Raw genomic sequence first — 19,523 nt, 5'->3', positions numbered from 1 at the left:
TAGAGACAAATAGGTGTCCTCACTGGCAAGATGTGATATAGAATTCATAGTACCAACGAGTTTCAAGAAGGAAATAGAAATAGACTATAGCACATTCCTTCTGGAGTCAGCATCCGATTTAGAAGAGGAACCAAAAGTAGAACAAAAAGAAGAAGAAAAACAGGAACAAAAGGAAATCTTAGCAGAGACGCCAAACTACCAAATATGAAAAGACAAAATGGCTCAAACCACAGAAGAATTCTTAAAAACGACTTCGTCAATTCTACCTGAGTTTGATGGTAAACATGAGAACTTACATAGCTTCTTAGACGCACTAGATATCCTAGAACAAATTAAGGATACTCACGAGACCATAGCGGTCTCCATGATAAAAACTAAGCTCAAGGGAACAGCTAGAAACCTTTTGAGCACTGGAAATTCAATACTAGCAATAAGGCTAAAGTTGGTTTCAGCAATTAAAGGTGAATCTGTAGAAGTTTTGACGGCAAAACTCCTAAACGTCCAACAGCGCAGTAAAGCAGCTAACCAGAAAAATTAACAAAATCGTTGGAAGGTGCTTACATATCAGACGGTCTTGCACCTGATGTGGCAACCAAATATTCCTCACAATCAGCTGTTAAGGTTATGTGTAAGAACTCGGCTAACGAAAGAGTTAAACTTATAATGCAAGCAGGAACGTTCACATCTATGAACGAGTCTATTTCAAAATTCACGAATAGCTGTACTGAAGTCACGGGTAACCCAAATACAGTGTTACGCCTGACGTGCTCACAAGGTAATTACCGAGGTAACTTCTGAAGAAGCTACCAAAATAATAATTATCGAGGTAAACAAAACCGAAGATATTATGGTAATACTAACAGATATAATAACAACAATAGTAATAGACAAAATAATAATTTCCAAAGACGTAATTTTGGAGGTCAGCCAAGATCATCCAATCAGAGTAACACGAGCAATCTCCGTAATATAAACCAACAGGAAAACCAGCAAACTCCACTCCAACAGTAAATTCTAACGGTAATAAAATATGCACATTCAACTTGCATCTAAGCAGCTACATATCTTCCAATAATATCTTCCCTAAATAAGTCAACTTCGACGTTCCTGATAGATACAGGAGTGGATATCTCAATAATAAAGAAGGGTCAAATTGACAGTAATGTAACAGTAAATAACTCACAGATCACAGATTTAAAAGGTATCGACCGAGGCATAACAAGCACACTTGGAACAGCAAAAGCAGATCTAACAGATGATAGTATTTTAATAGGACACAAATTTCACATAGCAGAAGACAATTTTCCAATCGCATGTGATGGAATTTTGGGACTCGACTTCATTAAAAAATATAATTTCATTTTAGATTATAGTAAAAATGGGGACAAATACTACGAATATATGATTACCCAGAAGATATAGTTATACAAATGACAAATAAACCAACAATCAATAGCATTAAAATACCCGCAAGAGCCGAAGTAATTAGACAGGTTCATATCAATAGTCACAATAAGGAACTATTAGTACCTCATCAAGAATTGACTGATGGCATTTTTGTAGCCAACACGATAGTAAACTCAAATCACGCTTTAATAATAATGATAAATACAACATATAAACATGCAATCATTCAAGATTATGACATCAAAACAGAACGTTTAGAGGATTACGTAATAATTGAAAATACAGCTCACTGTAAAGCTAATAACAAAGAAAAGTTAGAAAGATTGAATAAAAATTTCCCACCATTCGCTAGTAAATCACTCAAAACATTATGCTCAGAATACGTTGATATATTCTCATTAGAAACAGAACCAATTACGACCAACAACTTTTACAAACAAAAGCTGCATCTGAAGGATAACACTCCTGTGTATATTAAAAATTATACACTACCCAAAGCACATAAGAATGAAATAAACAAACAAGTAAATAAATTTATTCAAGATGATATTTTTGAACCATCAACCTCAGAGTACAACAACCCTATTTTATTGGTACCTTTTTTTTTTATTTTTAAAAAATCTCTTCCGGGCAAAGAGGAAAAAAGGTGGAGACTAGTTGTTGATTTCAGACAAATAAATAAAAAATTAACAGCTGATAAATTCCCTTTGCCTAGAATAGATGATATTCTGGATCAATTGGGAAGAGCGAAATATTTCTCATGCCTAGATTTAATGTCAGGATTTCGCCAAATAGACACTTTAATCCCATCTAGATCAGCCCAGAATCAAGAGATATTACATCCTTTACAGCGGATAACGGTACTTATCATTTCAAAAGATTACCTAATGGTCTCAAAGTAGCTCCAAACTCATTCGAGAGGATGATGACATTGGCATTCGCAGGTCTAAAACCATCACAAGCATTCTTATACATGGAGGATTTAGTCGTATTAGGATGCTCTGAAAAACATATGATTAAAAATTTACGGGATATATTCTCTACATGCAGAAAATATAATTTAAAATTACATGCGGACAAAGGTCTCTTTTTCAGCCAAGAAGTCACTTATCTTGGACATAAATGCACAAGTACTGGAATTTTGCCAGACCCAAGCAAATTTAAAATTGTTCAAAATTACCCAACTCCCAAAAATGCCGATGAAGCAAAAAGATTTGTCGCATTTTGTAATTATTATAGAAGATTCATACCAAATTTCCCGGAATACGCCAGGATTGTAACAAGACTTAGTAAGAAAAATGTAATTTTCAATTGGACAGACGACTGCGAGAAATCTTTTAATTACCTAATAAATGCATTAGTTAGTCCAAATATCCTACAATATCCCAATTTTGATAAAGAGTTCTTTACTACAACCGACGCAAGTGGTTATGCCTGCGGTGCTGTGCTAAGCCAAGAATATGAAGAAAAACAATTACCCATTGCCTATGCCTCAAGATCATTTACAAAAGGCGAAATAAATAAAGCCACGATCGAAAAAGAATTAGCGGCCATACATTGGGCAACTATATATTTTAGACCATATGTTTATGGCAGAAAATTCACAGTGAAAATGGATCATCGACCTATAACGTATTTATTTTCAATCTATTCTTCATCTAAATTAACTAGAATCAGGTTGGAAAGGTTGGAAGAGTATGACTTTGGGGTGGATTACATAGCAGGAAAAGAAATTTACGTGGCAGACGCTCTGTCACGAATAGATATCAATGATTTGAAAGAAATGTCAGTACAGGCCTGTAAAATAATGAAAGTCACGACAAGATCGCAAACTAAAAAGAATTTCAGTAATACTGGTAATAGAAATGAAGAGAAGACAAGTCACAAAGAGAACCCTATAATATACGAAGCGCTTAATAAATGTGAAGTAAAAAGACTAGTCGAGCTCGTTTTCGATCCTCCGAAATTATATTTCAAAAAAGGAAAGAAAATTTGTAGTGAAATAAATATAGAGAATCAAATTGTTGTGGCGAAGATTGCCTTAGGCCAATTCTTTACCAAGCTTATGGAAAGAGCCGGCAATTCGGGAATTAAGAAAACACAGTTTTCCTTAGGAGACAAATTGTTTAATTATACTCGAGTAGACACATTTAAGGAAATAGGTACCAAAGTTTTCAAAAATTTAACAATTGCATTAACTCCGGAGGTTGTGCATGTGACGGAAAATGATAAAATTAAAAAGATTCTTCAAAAATATTACGATGATCCTGTTAATGGTGCCCACCCAGGAATCAATCGTACAACTAATAAAATAAGACAAAAATATTACTGGAAAAATATGAAAAATGATATAAGAAAATATATAAAGAAATGCGTTAATTGTAAAAAAAATGAAATTTATAAAAATTTAAAAGAACCAATGATTTTGACTGAAACGCCACCGAAGGCGTTCAAATTAGTACAAATAGATACAATTGGACCTTTACCAAGATCATTAAATGGAAACGAATATTGCCTGTTTGAAGAACTATGTAAACTTATCAATATTGAGCACAAAACATCTACGCCGTATCACCACCAAACTTTGGGCACTGTTGAACGTAGCCACAGAACTTTCAATGAATATGTGCGTTCATACATATCCATTAACAAAGATGACTGGGATGAATATCTCAAACATTTTGCATATGTTAAAATCCTACCCCATCTTCAGTCCATAACTATTGTCCATTCGAATTGATCTTTGGCGAAAAACCCCAGATTTACGAATTTTTACAAGAAAATACGGTAAGCCCATTATACAATTATGAGGCTTACGATAAAGAAATTAAATATGGGTTACAAATAGCACAGGGTAGAGCCTTTAAATTAGTAAAAGAGTCTAAAGAAAAACAAAAGATAATTTATGATAACAAGTAAGGAAGGTTAAGTTCGGGTGTAACCGAACATTACATACTCAGTTGAGAGCTATGGTGGCAACATAAGGAAAAATAACCATGTAGGGAAATGAACCGAGGGTAACCCTGGAATGTGTTTGTATGACATGTGTATCAAATGAAAGATATTAAAGAGTATTTTAAGAGGGAGTGGGCCATAGTGCTATAGGTGGACGCCTTTTCGAGATATCGCCATGAAGTTGGACCAGGGGTGACTCTAGAATGTGTTTGTACGATATGGGTATCAAATTAAAGGTATTAATGAAGGTTTTAAAAGGGAGTGGTGGTAGTTGTATTGATGGTCGCCTCTTCGAGATATCGCCATAAAGGTGGACCAGGGGTGACTCTAGAATGCGTTTGTACAATATAGGTATCAAACGAAAGGTGTTAATGAGTATTTCAAAAGGGCGTGGGGTTTAGTTCTACAGGTGGACGCCTTTTCGAGATAGCGCCCTAAAGGTGGACCAGGGGTGACTCTAGAATGTGTTCGTACGATATGGGTATCAAATTAAAGGTATTAATGAAGGTTTTAAAAGGGAGTGGGTAGTTGTATTGGTGGTCGCCTCTTCGAGATATCGCCATAAAGGTGGACCAGGGGTGACTCTAGAATGCGTTTGTACAATATGGGTATCAAACGAAAAGTGTTAATGAGTATTTCAAAAGGGCGTGGGGTTTAGTTCTACAGGTGGACGCCTTTTCGAGATATCGCCATAAAGGTGGACCAGGGGTGACTCTAGAATGTGTTTGTACGATATGGGTACCTTAGTTCTATAGGTGGTCGCCTTTTCGAAATATCGACATAAAGGTGGACCAGGGGTGACTTTAGAATATTTTTGTACGATATGGGTATCAAATGAAAGGTGTTAATGAGTATTTTGAAAGGGCGTGGGGCATAGTTCTATAGGTGGACGCCTTTTCGAGATATCGCCATAAAGGTGGACCAGGGGTGACTCTAGAATGTGTTTGTAGGATATGGGTAACAAATTAAAGGTATTAATGAGGCGTTTAAAAGAGAGTGGCGGTAGTTGTATATGTGAAGGCGTTTTCCAGATATCGACCAAAATGTGGACCAGGGTGACCCAGAACATCATCTGTTGGATACCACTAATTAATTTATATATATAATACCACGAACAGTATTCCTGCCAAGATTTCAAGGGTTTTTTATTTCGCCCTGCAGGACTTTTTCATTTCATTCTACTTAATATGGTAGTTGTCACACCCATTTTACAAAGTTTTTTTCTAAAGTTATATATTGTGTTAATAAACTAATCCAAATACCATGTTTCATCCCTTTTTTCGTATTTGGTATAGAATTATGGCATTTTTTCGTTTTTCGTAATTTTCGATATCGAAAAAGTGGGCGCGGTCATAGTCCGATTTCGGCCATTTTTTTATACCAATACAAAGTGAGTTCAGATAAGTACGTGAACGGAGTTTAGTAAAGATATATCGATTTTTGCTCAAGTTATCGTGTTAACGGCCGAGCGGAAGGACAGACGGCCGACTGTGTATTAAAACTGGGCGTGGCTTCAACAGATTTCGCCCTTTTTCACAGAAATAAGTTATCGTCCCAGAGAATCTAAACCCCTATCAAATTTCACAAGGATTGGTAAATTTTTGTTCGACTTATGGCATTAAAAGTATCCTATACAAATTAAATAAAAAAGGGCGGAGCCACGCCCATTTTGAAATTTTCTTTTATTTTTGCATTTTGATTCACCATATCATTACTGGAGTTGAATGTTGACATAATTTACTTATATACTGTAAAGATATTAAATTTTTGGTTAAAATTTTACTTAAACAAATTTTTTTTTAAAAAGTGGGCGTGGTCGTTCTCCGATTTTGCTAATTTTTATTAAGCATACATATAGTAATAGGAATAACGTTCCTGCCAAATTTCATAATGATATCTTCAACGACTGCCAAATTACAGCTTGTAAAACTTTTAAATTACCTTCTTTTAAAAGTGGGCGGTGCCACGCCCATTGTCCAAAATTTTACTAATTTTCTATTCAGCGCTTTATTCGTCTTTGATAATGAATTATCGCACTTTTTCGGTTTTTCGAAATATTCGATATCGAAAAAGTGGGCGTGGTTATAGTCCGATATTGTTTATAGCGATCTGGGATGAGTGCTCAGGAACCTACATACCAAATTTCATCAAGATACCTCAAAATTTACTCAAGTTATCGTGTTAACGGACAGACGGACGGACGGACATGGCTCAATCAAATTTTTTTTCGATCCTGATGATTTTGATATATGGAAGTCTAAATCTATCTCGATTCCTTTATACCTGTACAACCAACCGTTATCCAATCAAAGTTAATATACTCTGTGAGCTCTGCTCATCTGAGTATAAAAATATTCACTATAAGGAAATAAATATAGGAGATGTAGTGTTAGTAAAAAATGAGGTAGGTCATAAGTTAGATAATAGATATAAAGGGCCCTATAAGGTAGAAGAAATCGATGAAAATAATAATTTTACCCTAATACTCTATAAAGAAGAAAATATTGATAATAACATAATGACACTTTAATCCCATCTAGAATAGGAAATGAGGATAAGAAAAAATTTCTCAGTAACATAGAGAATGGCAATATCATATTTAATAAGAAAATAATAATACACAAAAATAGACTTAAATTAGTAGAATAAGAAAATTTTCAACCTACAAACACAAAATACAAAAAAAATACAAATTAATTCATACAAATTAATTCATACTTAACTAAATAAAAATAGAATGCTCATGCATTCTCCAAATGCATAAGCATTCTGAAAAAAGGGAGATGTAGTGTAAAAAGCCAATAATTTAATGCCAAATATTTAAATCAGTCTAATATGCTACCCTGATACAAAAATAGTATAAATGTTCATCAACACATAAATATGCATTTGATAATTATTACTGACATAGCCAGTCACACGATTTAACACAGGTGTGTATACAACACACAACCAAACAAATTTGAATTCCAGCAAATTTGCAAACATTGCATTTCCCACAGAAGTCACAGCTCAACACAGATGTGTAGGTACATATTTTGTATCGATTGGTATGTAGGTATGTAAGTACGTATGCTTAAGGTAGATATGCATGTAAGTATGTATGCTTAAATGTAAATATGTATGTAAGAATATGTTTAGAATAATTTAATATAAATAAGCTGAAATATTTGAATAAAGAGACATTCAGAATTCGCTCACTGATGTCAAAACTCATTTACCTGCATTTAATCTTTTATATATTATTTTTAATTAAATTGAAAGAAAATGTACAGTGATGTTATGAATTTACCTTTACGTACAAATGACGGCGATGGTGATCCTGGGCGACGTTAACTGCTTGGCGGTCAATCATAAAAGATCCCGGTTGTCCCGTTGATGACAACCGCTATGTCGCGAAAAGTCCTCTTGTGTTAAGAAGGGGAAATCCACACACACACTCACCCCCACATATACGTGCATGGGTGCTGACAACCTGCACGCACACACATGCATGTGTACGAAATACATGCATGTGCATGCATGCACACTAATGGCGGCGTGAGAGTGTGGGTGGCTGGAAATGTTATTAAAACTTTAGGGAGGGGTGCCGTCAATCAAGAAAAGTTAGGCATTGGGCCTAAACATGCCGTCCCCCTTGCGGTATGAAACCTCACAGTCCTCCAAGGATCACCGACCGTGAAGAAGAGGAAAAAATAAAAAACGTATAATTAATTATAACTAATTTAACCTAACGACGGCCAGTCCGCCGGCTGGGCGGCACGCAAGATGGCTTTCATAGTATGCAACCTTGGTTGCTGATGCCTCGGTCATTCGCCACTGGGCCCGTCATGATTAGAGGTTGACGAGCCATGTTTGCCTAGAGCTAGGGATTGAGAAGAGAAGTAAGGAGATATACATGTTCGTATTTCTTGCCGTTTAAAGAAAGACTCCATTTTTTGAAAAAAAAATCGTACTATTTAAATGCACAATCTTAAATAAAATAAAAAGTGAAAAACCAAATAACCCTTAAGGCATACTAGATCAGGTGGGTCCCCGAAAGTACCCACCCGAAGATCGTACTTTACGCGAACAGCGCCCCGCAAGGTGGGGGCAAAACTCCCGGCGTTATCACCTCGGCATAGGCGTCGACGCCGATAACAAGGCGGATAGGTGTAGAAGCATAAAAGTGTGGATCAGCCAGGCAAACATGTTCGTGGGGAGTCGCAATGCTGGCGTCGACACTATGCGAAGGGCTGACACGCTGAAAGTCCCGGATGCATACCCTATGGTTCGTCACCGTCCTGCTGTTTCCCGCGGAGTCGCACAAAACAGCCGACCTCTCCGGCAGCGTGGGTGATCGGAAGAGCTAAATCCTGCGCCAGCCTGCGATCGATCGTTGTGGGGGGGAACAGGCGTCAGTAAGCGCATGAATGAGATGCAATCGCCCCTCGGCTTCCACCTTTACGATCGCAGTCGGCGAAAGGCTTGCCATCGGTCGCAGAGTTGGGCCCAAGGTAATGTTAATCATAGGAATATCGTTTCGAAATGCCGAATAGATAGTTAGCTGGCGCGGCCATGGGGCCAGTGTACGCTCTTGGTTGCCGTCGCTGTGGGAGGAGTCCGTCGTGGGGTGCAGCTGGCGTAGCCGAGTAGCCGGTCTGCGATCATGACGGATGGGATGACTCGGAATGCGACGTTTATTTGGGAGCGGAAAGGCCGTGATTCCGCGCCCCTCTGGCTTCGTTTCTCATGGGCTAACAGGGGTCGGAACGGCCGTGGTCCTGTGGTGGCGACTGTGTGATTGCTTCCGCCTGGCGATTTTCCGGTGCCATGCGATAAAATGCTGACTCAGAAGCGTGAATGGATAGCACTTCATCCGTATCTTCTCCTGCTTGATGGGACCTACTCTCTCTGGATGCCCGTATCATTTCGCGCTCTTCCTCTTCCTCCTCTTCCACTTTCTGTGCATAACTCTTATAGGGCTCTGGTTTCGTGGAACACCTTCCATAGGTAAATGTAGTGTGGTGTGGTGTGGTCGGCCACATCGTCGGCACCTGCCATCGCTGGAACAATTTTTCGCGCGATGTACCATCGATAAACAATTTTGGCAATAGTTAAAGCGGTTGATCTCGCGCAACCGTTGCAGAGGGGTCTTCGCCCTGTAGACGGCGCACGAGCGAATCGGAGGTCGAGCGTCACATAGAGGACACAGCTTGGGCTAGCGAGCGGCCTGGCATTCGGTTCTTTTACGCAACGATGTGTAGCGAGTCATTCTATGCAGAGAATATGGAAGAAAAGAAAAGTAAACTCGTTTACTTATGATGACTGTGTCACGCGTTTGGTGGCGAGTGAGTCCGTTGCTGCGTGTGGGAAGATTATTTAAAGTGGCAAATGCCTAATCTGCTAAGGGTTTCTGACCTGACTTTGCAGATTGGCAAGGCTTGCTACACGACGGGTTCTATCTGCCCGTATAATTATGCGAAATGTTATGTGCCACCCTGTCGCATGTTGCTTTTTTCAGCTGATAGAGCTGATGTGAATAATTTGTAAAGTGAGAATATGTATGGATTTTTTTTTTTTTTTTGATCTAGGGCCGTGAAAGGAGCTGACTTTTTTATTTCGGGACCTTTCCATTTCGGGACTAGGATTTCTTTGTACCGATGCCTTAATCATGACTGTTTGTTGTTGAAAACAACAAGTTCTGCCCCCGCCAAAAAAAAAACCAAGCAATACCGACGGCAAAAACAAATCAAAAATCAAAAAAAAATGTATCCCGAAAGGTGTAAGTTCTGTAGTAAATTTTGCTGGACAAAATGTCTTGGATCACAGTCACCGATGGACAGATGGATTCAAACAAAAGGTTTGGACTTCACGAGTTAATACAAGCTCAGCATTAGTGAAGGCTATTGCTGCAGCACCTCATGTCAAAGCATTTGTTAATATATCCGGCGTAAGTCACTATAAGCCTGATGAAACTCATATCTACACAGAAAAGGATCACGGACACGGTTTCGATTACATGTCGAAATTATGTTTAGAATGGGAGAAGGCTGCAACATTGCCAGCTGCTGTAACTCATTGTAGAGGAATAAAAATACCCACAGGTGTGGTAACTGGACGTACTGGTATTATGATTGAGAATATTTGGCTTCCTTTTAAGTTAGGTGTAGGTGGTCTTTTGGGCAGTGGCAAACATATTTTACCTTGGATTCACGTGGATGATCTTTGTACATGGATGATCTCTGTGGGCTGATAATACATGCAATCGAAAGTGACAACGTTGAAGGCGTACTTAATGGTGTTCCACCAGAAATTGTAACAAATGGTGAATTTTCAAAGGCGTTTGCTTCTGCTATGAATCGCCCTTGTCTCTTCGCGATACCCGAATTTATTGTGCAAACTATTTTTGGCAAAGATCGCTCGGCTTGTGGCTTCAAATACAAATATCCAATAGCGAAGGATGCTTGTACGCAAGTTGTTCAAAAATTACTTCGTAAAATGTTATAAGAAAAAGATAACTTGGCGCATAATCATAGTCAAAATAAAACAGGTTCCAAACCCAGTCCCAGCCTTTTTGACAGATAGCTCATAGAAAATTATGTCAAAAAGCTGCAACTAAATCTAAAATCCACTCCACCTCGACCACGTTTTATAACTCTCTAACAACTAAATTTGTACATCAAAATTGTGATATAACGAGTGAAAAAAAATGCTTCAAATTGTATGGCCAATTTGGGCCAGTTAAAACCGTAAACCATATTTTTCGAGACTAATCAATAAAGAGTATAAGAGACGAGAATATTAACCAATTTTTTACAAGCTGCGGCCTTTTCATAATAATTTTTATTTCCTTAAAAAAAATTTTTTCCAGTGGAAACTAACGAATTTTGAGAACCGGCATAGGCTGCACCATGATTCAATTACAAGGGGTAATGTAGCAGAAAAGCACCTTTTGTAGTACATTAGTAGTGATCATAAATTTCTAAACGCCAACATGTTTGGAGGGAAATGATTCGTTTTCTACTAAAATATTGCGTGAATTGATAGGGATTTGTACTCTTTCAGAATTTGTTTAAAGAGCGCCGTAAGTTAGAATTTTGTTCCAAATACCCCAACCGAAAGTTCGTTTCAAAAAGACTCCCTACGTGAGCATAAGTTCAATGCATTTTGACATAACGAATTTAATAAAAGGCTTTCTGAGATAAGGCGTTCTTTAATATGATTCCAATATAGAGCGCTTTGTAATGAGAAATTTGTCCTCCCCTTTTTTTTTTATATTTTAAGATTGGACGATTTTGAACAGGCAGCCGACATGGGGTGGTAATCTACACAGCAGCCGCACTGAATGGAAAAAAATAAGGGAAAATTGCTTATTGTTTTAGAGCTTTATATTCTGTCCTTGCTTTGACAGAATAGTTAAACTTTTGTACGGTCCTGCTAAACAGAGAGTATTCGCCTTTTTATTCAGAGATTTTGGAAAGATCCCGTCCGTTTAAGTATTCGTGTAAATGTTCCGGATTAACCGTTAATTTAGAATATTCAGAATACGTTCTTTTATACTACCTCACGAGGTCCGAATATGCATAATATTCCAACTATAAACCGATTCTCCAAATTCTCAAATGGAGGCGAATGTTCCGAACATACGGAATTAGTAGAACAGAAGGTCGACTTTTAATACGCGCCCAAAAATATTTCTTAAATCTATCCAAAAAAACAATGTTTCCACGCTGCATGCAGTTGGATAGCATTTATGCCTGCATGCATTTCCTATCACTCAAAATTACTGAGCTATGAAGCTGAATGCTTAGCACTATTAAAATTATTTGCAAGTTTTGGGGGTTTTAATCCGAATTTTGAATGGTCAAGTGCTGCTCTTTCAAATTCGGATTGAGTTGATTACGATTTCTAAAAATCTAAATAATGTTAATAAAGCTAATATCTGGAGCAGATGGGTTTCCTCATCTGCGTTAGGCGTGCGATAGTATTCGTTGCGCGCCAACGAGTGCACAGGTTTTCTGTGGCAGATAGGTTCGTCCTTCTGCGGTAGGCTTTTCTGGTGTCCTCGTTATGGGGCAACGGGTGAATTGGATACGGTGTCCTCGCTATGGGTGAGCGAGTGAATTGTGGGTTTGATTTGTAAAAAAAAAGAGAAATAAAATGGGCCGATTCCTTTAGGTTCTGGTGGCAGGTCGCGGATCTGCGTTAGGATTGTTGGTTGGCCTCGTTTCGGGTGAACGAGAGCTGGGTTTTTGGTGGATTCTCGATAGGGAGCGTGGGGTCGATTTCCCTTTTTTTTTTGAAGGGAGGGATGTGGAGGAACGGAGGGATTGTTAGGAAGAGCTCTTGGTCCTCTCACAATTTATCTCCGTGGGAAGAAGGATCAGTTTGACCAAAGGTCGTCAGACTTGACCCTTCTCGGTTATGAGGTCGACTACACGGACTCGGTTATCTTCGCCGGGGTGTACGTTGACAACTCTACCTAACCTCCATTCGTTGGGAAATAAGTTGTCCTCTTTGATGACAACTAGATCATCCACTTTAAGATTTTGTTTTGACTGTTTCGACTTCACTCGTTTTTGAAGTTCGGAAAGGTATTCGACCTTCCATCGTTTGCAGAAAGTGTGATGGAGGGCTTTGAGTTTCTGCCACCGATCGATCATCGAGGCAGAGCTCTCACTGGCATCTGGTTCTGGCGGAGCCAGCAGGTGGCTGCCCGTTAGGAAATGCCCTGGTGTTAGTGGTTCCAGATCTGTTGGGTCATTCGACACTGGACTGAGTGGGCGCGCGTTGAGGCACTCCTCAATCCTGCACAAAAAAGTGTTTGGAACTCCTCCATGGTGTACTTATGGGGAGAAGCGACCTTTTTGAAGTAGCTTTTGAAGCTCTTCACGCCTGCGTTTTACAGGTCGCCCATATGAGGAGCGGCGACAGTAATAAAATGCCAAATTAATGCTTGATGGCTATACTTGGAGACTGTTTTGTCCCGGCTTTTTGCTAGGGGGCTTTGAATTCCGATCGTAGATTTCTGGAAGCTCCGACAATGGTACGAACTTTGTTTTTTGGACATCTTCTTCTAGCGATAAAGCGCGAAAAGGCTTCTAGAAAGCATGGGGTGCTCAGGTCACTAGTGGCTTCTAGATGGATTGCCTTAGTAGTGAAACAGACAATAAGGCACACGTAGCCTTTGGGCAGTCGACACCCCCTACCGCGGTAGCTTTTGATTTCGAAAGCCCCGCAAAGTCTACCCCGGTATTGGTGAACGCGCGGGTAAAAGTAGTCCGTTCGCAGGGAAGGGTACCCATAATTTGGGACTGCGCCTGCTTTCGGTGAATAATGCAGGTTTTGCAATTGTGGATGATGCCTCTGATCATGGTCTTGACATTCGGTATCCAGTATTGGGTTCGGATGAGATGGAGCATGAGTGAATCGAAATAATCAAATGCGCGCACCCCACGCACACCAAAAAACATGTCCACTCGTGACGACGATCACACTAATACTTCCACCGACTTATTGTGAGCTCGTGAAAAATTGGTTATATATCTTTATTTTTACTCACCAAAAAAATGCGCTACACCTAAGTTCTTTTTGATAACACAAACTGCTCTTTACGAATTTGGGAAAATTTTTAAAATTATTTGCCACAATTTATCTTTGTGCGCAGAAACTTTTGCAAAAAAATTAATGTGTTAGGTGATTTTCGATTGAGGAAATCAAAATCCTCAACACTCGTGCGCAATTTGGCATATCTGCTTCGATACCGTTTCATGTTTGGAGGCATATTATGGCCAAATATATAAGAATTTGCAAATGTTGGCTTGCTCAAATGCTATAGCTGTAGTCTTTTTATATCATTTGTTTTGTTATAGATGGATGGTATTAATGGAAAATAGCGGCGTTCTGACGAGGTCGCGATCGTGTCAATCATCTTCAACTGTTTGTCTTTCCTGAGATTAAAAAGGCAAAATTAATTACTAAACAAGTAAGGAAGGCTAAGTTCGGGTGTAACCGAACATTACATACTAAGTTGAGAGCTATGGAGACAAAATAAGGGAAAATCACCATGAAGGAAAATGAACCTAGGGTAACCCTGGAATGTGTTTGTATGACATGTGTATCAAATTGAAGGTATTAAAAAGTATTTTAAGAGGGCCATGGTTCTATAGGTGGACGCCATTTAGGGATATCGCCATTAAGGGGGACCAGGGCTGACTCTAGAATTAGTTTGTGCGATACGGGTATCAAATGAAAGGTGTTAATGAGTATTTTAAAAGGGCGTGGGCCTTAGTTCTATAGGGGGACGCCTTTTCGAGATATCGCCATAAAGGTGGACCAGGGGGACTCTAGAATTTGTTTGTACGATATGGGTACCAAATGAAAGGTGTTAATGAGTATTTTAAAAGGGAGTGGGCCTTAGTTCTATAGGTGGACGCCTTTTCGAGATATCACCATAAAGGTGGACCAGGGGGCTCTAGAATTTGTTTGTACGATATCGGTATCAAATGAAAGGTTTTAATGAGTATTTTAAAAGGGCGCGGGCCTTAGTTCTGTAGGTGGACGCCTTTTCGAGATATCGCCATAAAGGTGGACCAGGGGTGACTCTAGAAGTTGTTTGTACGATATGGGTATCAAATAAAAGGTGTTAATGAGTATTTTAAAAGGGAGTGGGCCTTAGTTCTATAGGTGGACGCCTTTTCGAGATATCGCTATAAAGGTGGACCAGGGGTGACTATAATGTGTTTGTGCGATATGGGTATCAAATTAAAGGCATTAATGAGGGTTTTAAAAGGGAGTGGTGGTAGTTGTATATATGAAAGCGTTTTCGAGATATCGACCAAAATGTGGACCAGGGTGACCCAGAACATCATCCGTCGGGTTCCGCTAATTTATTTATATATGTAATACCACAAACAGTATTCCTGCAAAGCTTCCAAGGGCTTTTGATTTCACCCTGCGAAACTTTTTCATTTTCTTCTACTTAATATGGTAGGTGTCACACACATTTTACATAGTTTTTTCTAAAGTTATATTTTGTGTCAATAAACTAATCCAATTACCATATTTCATCCCTTTTTTCGTATTTTGTATATAATTATGGGATTTTTTTTCATTTTTCGTAATTTTTTAAATCGAAGGCGTGTTCATTGTCGGATTTCGGCCATTTTCTACACCAATACAAAGTGAGTTCAGATAAGTACGTGAACTGAGTTTAGTAAAGATATATCGATTTTTGCTCAAGTTATCGTGTTAACGGCCGAGCGGAAGGACAGGCGGTCGACTGTGTATAAAAACTGCGCGTGGGTTCAACCGATTCCGCCCTTTTACACAGAAAACAATTATAGTCCTAGAATCTAAGCCCCTACCAAATTTCACAAGGATTGGTAAATTTTTGTTCGACTTATGGCATTAAAAGTATCCTAGACAAATTAAATGAAAAAGGGCGGAGCCACGCCCATTTAGAAATTTTCTTTTATTTTTGTATTTTGTTGCACCATATCATTACTGGAGTTGTATGTTGACATAATTTACTTATATACTGTAAAGATATTAAAGTTTTTGGTTAAAATTTGACTTTAAAAAAATTTTTTTTTAAGAAGAAAAATAGAAAAAGACGTAAAATATTTGCAGCCGTTCACTGGCGACCCAAAAATGTTGCCATCTTTTATTAGTGGAGTGGACAGGATTCTTCTGGACTATGCTTCGGAACAAGAATTAGCATACAAAATCATATTCGACCTTAAGATTTAAGGATCCACAATAAATTACATTCAAATGACCCCACCAGCAAGTTGGACATTATGCAAAGAAAAATTAAAAGAACACTTTTTGAAGTGACCAAATGATGATCACGGACGAAATTTCTTCATTTCGAGTGAGTAGTGTTAGAGATTTATGTGTTAAAGTTAAGTATAATATTGATGATATAACAGAATACTGCACTTTAAGTGAAAATGGTTTAGTTATGAGGGAAATCTTTTCTGGAATGTTGATCCAAAGAATAAAACAATTAGTCACTGGTACTTTAACATATACCATAAGAAATATTTTTTCCCTAAATAAGGTGGAAAAGGTGATAAACGATTTTATAGGTACGGATGAGAATAATTTAAATACTTATCTTTTAATTAAAAATAACAACAAAAATACCAATAATTTTTCTTACAATAACTCAAATAATGGTAGAAATTTCAATCAATTTTAAGGTAACTTTCAACAACAAATTCAGCAAAAGTTTTCAGATGGTCAATATCCGTTTAATAATGCAAATTTAAATCGGCTTAACTCAAGCAAATTTAGAAATCAAAATTTCACTTATGACAGTAATTTAAGTAACCAAAGGTCAGGTGTTGACCAAAGAAATGATTTTGGTTATAATCAGAACAATAGTCGTTTTCCAAACCAGATGAATAACCATTGGCGAAATGCGGGTAGTTCAAATAATAGGCAAAATAATAATAACCAAAATACTAATAGAATAGGGCAAACAAGAAATTCAAATATACCAATGGACGTTGACACAATGAGTCAAACTGTAGATGAAAGATCGAATGATGTCGAGGACAATTTTTTTTAAATTAGCCTCGGATTTAAAAAAAATTTATATTGAATTAACATTGTTTAATACAAAATTTATTGCTTTAGTTGACACTGGATCAACTCTAAGTATTTTAAAGAAATGCAGTTTTGAAAACTTTAACTTACCCACATTATCAAAAGAATAAATAATTTTAAGAACAATAAATGGAATGGTCAGTAAGCCAAATAAAATGGTAATTACACCAAGTCCTGCGAAGTTTAGTGCTCCACAAAATAGTAGAATGAAATGGGTAATGTTGGATTTTGATAAACCATTTGGTATGATTTTGGGCATGGATTGGATTAGCAGAAATGTTCAAACAGTTGATATTTCAAATCTACACTTGAAATTGAGCAATGACTTAATCCTTCCATTTCTTACAAAAACTTTGATAGATCAGGTAGATATCTTGGAAGTCAATGACAAGCAAAATATACAATTAGGCAGTTTGAATAGTCAAGAAAAAGCTATAATAAGCAAACTTTTGAAAAAATTTGAGAAGTTAATTTATAAAGAAGGTGATATTTTAACAAACACTAATTCCGTTGTATATGAAATAGAAACAGTAACTGACCAGCAAATTAATTCTAGAATATATAGATTGCCACCAAAGCACGAAGAAGAAGTTAGAAAACAAATACTTGAAATGGAAAAACAAGGAATAATAAGGCAAAGTAAAAGCAAATACAGTTCCCCAATTATTGTAGTACCTAAAAAGAAGGATAATGCAGGGATACAAAATTACAGGATAGTTGTACATTATAGAAGGCTTAACCAACTTACCGTCGATGATAAATATCCTTTGCCGAACATCGAAGGCATTTTAGACAAACTGGGTAAAGCTCAATATTTTAGCACCTTAGTTTTGGCAAAGGGCTATCACCAAATACTGATGGCCGAAAATGACATCGAAAAAACAGCTTTTGTTACACCTGCAGGGTTATATGAATATGTTCGGATGCCTTTTGGGCTTAAGAACGCGCCTGCAACCTTTCAAAGTTTGATAAATGAAATTCTTGGAGACTATATCAATAAAATCTGTGTAGTTTATCTAGACGATATTCTTATTTTTTCAACGTCTTTGGAGGAACATGCTAATAGCTTAGAGAAAATTTTTCAAGAGCACAATTTAAAAATACAGCCGGACAAATGTTGTTTTATGCTAAAAGAGACTGCGTTTCTTGGTCATATTTAAACAGCTGAAGGCATTAAACCAAACCCTTTTAAAATTTACGTAATTAGAAAATTAGATATTCCAAAAACAGAAAAACAGCTAAAAGGATTTCTCGGTATTACTGGTTATTACCGAAAGTGTATAAAAAACTATTCAAAAATTGCTTACCCTATGATAAAGTATCTTAAAAAGAATTGCAAAATAAATGTTAATGACCCAGAATACATAAGTAGTTTTGAAAATTTTAAAGTTTTATTTCTTCCCACACTATTTTAAAATATCCGGAATACCACAAAGAATTCACAATAACAGCAGATGCTAGTGATTATGTAATAGGTGCTGTATTGTCACAACAAAGACATCCTGTTTGCTACATATCAAGAACTCTAAATAATCACGAGCAAAATTATAGTACAACAGATAAAGAATTTACCCAATTTATAATCTCGAAAACTATGCCAAAGAAGTTAAGTTTAGGGTGCAGAAAACGCACAAAATCTAATAAATAAAAATAAGTTACAAAGTAAAAATCTGTACGATAAAACGTGTAACGAAGCTTTTTCCGTCCCGGCGCTTCTTCAATAAGTGCTAGGGGTATATTCGCCGTGTCCAAGGTTCGCTTACAACAGATTTGTAAATTTGGGACACCGTGCAAATCGTTTTCATATAAATTCACTTTTTTTCTAATTCTATATATGTGTGTACACTATAATTAAAATGAAAAATTTTACGTAATCAAAAGAAGAAATATTTGTTGTCTTCGTTTCACTGTATGCTTGCTCTATACTGCGTGGTGGGTCAACGGTACTCGTGTCCCGTTATGACGCCTCGATTGTCGTTGCTTGTGTGTGTAAATGTGTTTTGTGACGCCCTGCGTCGGCGTGCATGTCCCGCTAGGAACGTCTCGTTAGGACGCCCGGCTGGTCGTTGCCTGAGTGCGTGTAAAACGTGTTTTGGTGACGCCTTGCGTTGGCGTGTATGTACGCAACCCTAGTGTGGTTGATGTCGTATATTTGCGTGACTCTGCTGTGGTCACCGTAGTATGTGTGCGTAGTGCTGTTGTGGCCAGCGTGGTGCGGTGACCAACGTAATGTGCTTGCGTAGCGCTGTTATGGCCCGCGTCGTATGTTGGCGCTTGCGGTCAGCGTAGTGGGTTGGCGCAATGCTGTGGCCAACGTCGTATGTTTGCATAGTGATGTGGTCCACGTAATATGTTAGCGTGGCGCGGTCGCGGTCAGCGTAGTGGCTGGCGTAATGATGTGGCCGACGTAGTGTGTGTGCGATTGTGGCCGGGGTAGTGGATTGGCGTAATGCTATGGCCAACGTAGTATCTGTGCGATTGTGCCCAGCGTGGTAGTTTGGCTGGCGAATGTCACTTGCTCGCGGGGCACGTCACTGTGGTGGTGCCGTTGCTCACGAGGTCTC

The 19,523-nt window shown here is 38.1% G+C and overlaps 1 pseudogene; it reads left to right on the top strand.

Annotated features, from left to right (window-relative positions):
• The first annotated feature begins 217 nt into the window (after window positions 1–217).
• Window positions 218–16,921, top strand: LOC137235266 (epimerase family protein SDR39U1-like; annotated as a pseudogene).
• Window positions 16,922–19,523: the final 2,602 nt, after the last annotated feature.

This window comes from Eurosta solidaginis, chromosome X, assembly GCF_040869045.1.
Source record: "Eurosta solidaginis isolate ZX-2024a chromosome X, ASM4086904v1, whole genome shotgun sequence".
Taxonomy (NCBI): Eukaryota; Metazoa; Arthropoda; class Insecta; order Diptera; family Tephritidae; genus Eurosta; species Eurosta solidaginis.
The sequence above is the reverse complement of the archived record's forward strand: the minus strand, read 5'-3'. Positions and strand labels throughout refer to the sequence as shown.